The sequence below is a fragment of the Jaculus jaculus genome, chromosome 15 (genome assembly GCF_020740685.1).
Source record: "Jaculus jaculus isolate mJacJac1 chromosome 15, mJacJac1.mat.Y.cur, whole genome shotgun sequence".
NCBI lineage: Eukaryota > Metazoa > Chordata > Mammalia > Rodentia > Dipodidae > Jaculus > Jaculus jaculus.
The window spans coordinates 22479432-22485395 of NC_059116.1; positions in this window are offsets into that span (position 1 = coordinate 22479432).

Consider the following 5964-nt stretch of genomic DNA (forward strand, 5'->3'; position numbering starts at 1 on the left):
GCAGGCATGGTGATACATGCCTGTAATTCCTGTGCTAGCAACCTATGGCAGCAGGGTCTTGAGTTTGGAGCCAGCCTGGGTTACATATTAACTAACGCCTATTTAAAAAAAGATTAAATTTGAACTTAATATCTTTACTCTATGAATGACTACATGAAGCCAAGCTAGAAACTGGGACAAAATATTTGCAAACAACATATGTGGCAAGGACTAATACCCAGAGTCTATAAGGAACACTTAAAAATTGTAATCCTAGGCTGGAGAGATGGCTTAGTGGTTAAGGTGCTTGCCTGTGAAGCCAAAGGACCTCGGTTCGATTCCCCAGGACCCACATAAGCCAGATGCACAAGGTGGTGCTTGCGTCTGGAGTTCATTTGCAGTGGCTGGAAGTCCCATTCTTTCTTTCTCTCTCCCTCTCTCCCTCTCTCTCTCTCTCTCTCTCTCTCTCTCTCTCTCTCTCTCTCTCTCTCTCTTTCCCTCTCTCTCAAAGAAAGTTATAGTGCTAGCACTCAGAAAGCTGATGCAGGAGGATTACTATGAGCTTGAGGCCAACCTAGAGTACATATTAAGTTCAATACCCTGAGTCAGAATATTAAAATTCAAGACAAACAACCACAAAAAGAGAATCCTTATAACTTAAGAGTAAAAACACCTTGGCTGGAGAGATGGCGGGCCCATTCTTTCTCTCTCTCTGCCTCTTTCTCTCTCTGTCTGTCTATTGCTTGCAAATAAATTAAAAAAAAAAAAAAGGGTAAAACCACCAAAAAACCCAACTAGAAATGGGCAAAAGACAAGAAGAGATATTGCACAGAGGACACGCGGATGGCAAACAAACCTGAGAAGACGCCCCGCGGAACTGACAATTAGGGAGGTACAAAATAAAACCGCAGTGGGATATCACCCTGTCCCTATCAGGATGACTAAATAAACAGTTGTGACGACAGGAATTCTGCTGGCGAAACTCTCCCGCTGAGCTGGGGGGTGTACCCTTGCTTGTGGAACATTCTTGAAATAATAAAATGTACAGAAAGGAGAACGGATTAGTAATTTCCAGGCATAAGGGGTTGGGAGACATGGAGATATGGGTCTGAAGGCATCATGAGAGGCCCTTGGGGTGATGTGACCTGTTCTATATCTTGACTGAGAGACTACATTGTAGTTTTGCAAGATGTTACCATTAGGGGATATATCAGTTTTTGAAAAAGAATATTTTTATTTACTTGTTTGAGAGAGAGAAAGAGAGAGAGAGAGAGAGAGAATATGGACATGCCACGGCCTCCAGGTGCTGTAAATGAACTCCAGATGCATGCGGCACCTGGCTTACGTTCCTGGAGAATCCAACCTGGGTTCTTTGGCTTTTGCAGGCAAATGCCTTAATCACTAAGCCATCTCTCTAGCCAGAATTTTGATTATAATTGTCCATATATATATATATTTTAAGAGAGAGAGCAAGAGAGAAAGAGGGAGACAGAGAGAATTGGTGCTTCAGGGCTCAGCCACTGTAATTGAACTCCAGACACTTGCGCCTCCTAGTGGGCATGTGTGACCTTGCGTTTGCCTCACCGTCGTGCATCTGGTTTACGTAGGGTCTGGAGTCGAACATGAGTCCTTAGGCTTCACAGGCAAATGCCTTAACTTCTAAGCCCGCTCTGCAGCCTGTCCCGTGATTTTTTTTTTGGGGGGAGGACAGATTTCTGAGGTAGGGTCTCACTCTAGCTCAGGCGGACCTGGAATTCACTGTGTAGTCTCAGGGTGGCCTCAAACTCACAGCAATCCTCCTACCTCTGCCTCCCTGAATGCTGGCATTAAAGGCGTGCGCCCCCACACCTGGCCATATTATAATTTCATGTGACTCTCTGCTCTTTCCCCCTTTACTGTCATTCCTCACTGCAGATCCACATCAAGGCACAAGGAAACTAATGAAGCATTTTCCACCCTTCTTTCCAGTTTTGTCTACCACACATATCGTGTTTGTTTGTTTATTTATTTGAGAGAGAGACACAGACCAACAGAATGAGTATAGGCCTCCAGCACTGCAAACGAACTCCAGACACATGTGCCACTTTGTGCATCTGGCATTACACCACATATATTATTTAAAATGTATGAATGACAGGCCAGGTGTGGTGGCACATGCCTTTAACCCCAGCACTCAGGAGGCAGAAGTCAGAGGATCACTGTGAGTTCAGGGCCACCCTGAGACTACATAGTGAATTTCAGGTCAGCCTGAGCTAGAGCAAGACCCTATCTCAATATATATATATTAGGGCTAGAGAGATGGCTTAGCAGTTAAGGAACTTGCATGTGAAGCCTAAGGACCCAGATTCAATTCCTTAGTATCCATATAAGCCAGATTCACAAGGTGCATGTGCCCTAATGCACCCATTATTTCTCTCAAACAAATAAATAAATTATATATATATATATATGTATGTATGTATATATATGTGTGTGTGTGTGTGTGTGTGTGTGTGTATTTGGTTTTCGAGGTAGGGTCTCACTCTAGTCCAGCCTGACCTGGAATTCACTATGTAGTCTCAGGGTGGCCTTGAACTCACTGTGATCCTCCTACCTCTGCCTCCCATGTGCTGGGATTAAAGGCATGCACCACCATGCTTGGCTCAAATATGAAAATATTTTAAAACATATGAATGAGAAACCAAATGTGGTGGCTTGCCTCTTTAATCCCAGCAACTGGGAGGCTGAGGTAGAATTGCTATGAGTTCCAAGCAGACAGGGCTACAGAGTCCTAGGTCAGCCTGTGTTAGTGTGAGACCCTCCACAAACAACATATCCACACACTGAAGCAGGCAGATAGTGAGTTTGAGGCCAGCCTGGGCTGAGTCTACAGCAGTCAAGACATCCTTTAAGTCTGTAATCCAGAGCATATAAAAACAGAGAGAATCCAGCCGGGCTTGGTGGCGCATGCCTTTAATCCCAGCACTTGGGAGGCAGAGGTAGGAGGATCGCCTTGAGTTCGAGGCCACCCTGAAACTACATAGTGAATTCCAGGTCAGCCTGAGCTAGAGTGAGACCCTACCTCGAAAAACAAAACAACAACAAAAAAGAAAAGACAAGTCATAGAGAATCTAGAGGAGTAGAAGGAACCAGAAGGAGTGGTTGAAAGGCAATCCAATTATGGAGTGGGCTCCCATCAAGAGCCCAGCTGTTGGGAGGCTTGACTCAAAGGCTTTTGCGTACTTTCTCTGACAGCTCCCTCCACTCACACAGATGTCACTTCCTCGGCCTGTTTGTCACCCTCTTAAAGCTCTCATCTCTTTTCCATCATATGTGAGGGGCGAGACTCCAGTCTCATCCTCGGTTCCTGAACCATATGGATTCTTTAAAAAATTTATTGATTTATTTACTTATTTATTTGAGAGAGAAAGAGGGAGAGTGAGAGAGAGAGAATGGGCAGGTCAGGGCTTCCAGCCACTGTCAATGAACTCTAGATGCATGTGCCCCCTTGTGTATCTGCCTTATGTTGGTCCTGGAGAATCGAAATGGGGTCCTTAGGCTTCGCAGGCAAATGCCTTGACTGCTAAGCCATCCCTCCAGCCCCTCCTGAACCATATGGATTCTAAGTGCAAAAATCTACAAACAGTTGTTGGGTGAGTCGTGGCACCCATCACACCGTCAGTAGGTCCCTAACAGACCTTGCGGAGATGATCTGGGGAGACCTGGAAGTAATTGGCAGTCTCTTCCAAGCCAACACGAAATGTAAGGTGGGCTGGAGAGATGGCTTAGCGGTTAAGCGCTTGCCTATGAAGCCCAAGGACCCCGGTTCGAGGCTAAACTCCCCAGGACCCACGTTAGCCAGATGCACAAGGGGGCTCACGTGTCTGGAGTTCATCTGCAGTGGCTGGAGGTCCTGGCACGCCCATTCTCTCTCTATATATATCTGTCTCTTTCTCTCTGTCTGTTGTTCTCAAATAAATAAAAAATAAAAAAAAAAAAAATAAATAAAAAATAAACAAAAAAATTAAAAAAAAAAAAGAAATTTAAGGTGGGTGATGGTGTGAGGTGACTGGGGTTTGGGGACGAGGAAGGGACCCTTGGATATCCTGGGTCCAGATCCGCTTTGGAATTGAACACTGCACCCTACTGTGTTCTGGTTGTACATTTCAGAAATACTTACAAACCCCACCAACCTGCTGACCCCACCTTCTCTTGAGGGTAAATCTATTCTTTTGAGGGAGGATGGAAGCTGAAGAGGAACTCAAGGATTCCTTCCTCCAGTGGAATTTGTCCCAAACTCCAAAGGCATAACTTGCTGCCCCAGTCTTGCATTCTTGGCTTGGGAAGAGAGGGGGCAACCCCCTTCTTATCTGCGATTGCCTGCTTAAACAAACTCAGTGGTGTGGAGATATTATCCTTTGGAAACTTGGCCCGGGACACTTTACCAAGTGTCTGCAAACATTTAGACACAGAAAACTACCCACTGTGAGCTCACAGCCCATTGTCTGTACTGGTGTGGCTGTCCCCGAAGTGGCTGGCAGGAGGGGATGGAGGCGATGAGAGTCTCTGAGGGGAAATCCCTCCTCCGGGGCTCTGGACTGGGGAACTGCGCTCCTGTTTGTTTAAACAACCTGCATGTAACTGGGGTTGTTTGAGATGCCCAAGATGTTTGGGGAGGTGGGGGAAGGGAGGTGGCTTGCTAGGAGAGAGGGTGGCAGCAGCTGGCGATCAGCCTTCTGATGGCAAAGCCAGTGGGGCAGGTGGTGGGCACATCAGGACCTGGGTCAATAGGTGGGAAAATGGAACCTATAAAATAAGAAAGCTAGTTTTTGAGCGCAGATTTGGCTATAGGTTATATGTAGCTTTAAAAAAAAAAAATCTATCATTCCAGGGTGGGAGGAATGGCTTAGCGCTTAAGGCACTTGCCTGCAAAGCCAAAGGACCCAGGTTCAATTCCCCAGGACCCACGTTAGCCAGATGCACAAGGTGGCATACGGGTCTGGAGTTTGCTTGCAGTGGCTGGAGGCCCTGGTGTGCCCATTCTCTCCCCCTCTCTGCCTGTTTATCTCTCTTTAAGTAAATAAATAAATAAATGAATAAATAAAATAAAAATCTATCATTCTAGTCAGCTGTGGCGTGCACGTCTATAATTCTAGCACTGCAGAAGTAGAGGCAGGAAGATCACAGGTTGGAGGCCAGCCTAGATTACACAGTGAGACCTTAACTCCTTCTTCCCCAAATCAGTAAATCTATTATAATTATAACAATCCACGAATGGCACAAATGCACAGACCCTTGCTTGTTACCTTTTTAGATCATATTTTAGAAAACTTCCCCGAAGTAGTTACCGTGGGCAAGCCAAGCTTCACCAGGGAAAAGGGTCCATGGATGCTGGGGGAGAACTTCTTTGTGTGTAGGGGGGAGGGGAACTTTACATCATTCCTGAGGACCTGGCTGGGTCATCATGGAATATTCACAAGCCTATGGAGTGCGGGGGGGGGGGGGGAGTTTTATTGTAGGGAGGGTGGAAAAAAAATGAGAAGAATTTGGGAATAGTAGAAGGAATCCTTGCAATGCTGGGCCTGGGCAGCAAGGCCCTGTGAGATCCGGCTTCAAGACAGCCACGGTCTGGGGATCTTGGAGGCATGTGGTTAATGGACGCCTCACAAACAGGTGTGATCACTTAGAGGGATGCAGAGCACATAGCACCCCATCCTCTCCTCAGCAAAAAGAACAGAAAGAAAATGAAGAATTCCTGGCTATGCGGCTTTAAACAACAAATCATGCACCTTTGCTTTTCAGTAGCATATCACACATAGAAGCCTTCAGCTAAACATGCGGTTAAGGAAAAGACAGAAATGTTAATATCGAAAGTCTCCATTTTCTGGTTGGGTATAGACATTTAAGGCTCAAAGCTTAGCAGTTTTTGTTTTTTCCTCCCTCCTTCCCTTCCTTCCTTTCTCCTTCTTCTCTTCTTTCTTTCCTTCTCTTTCTTTTTTTTCTCTC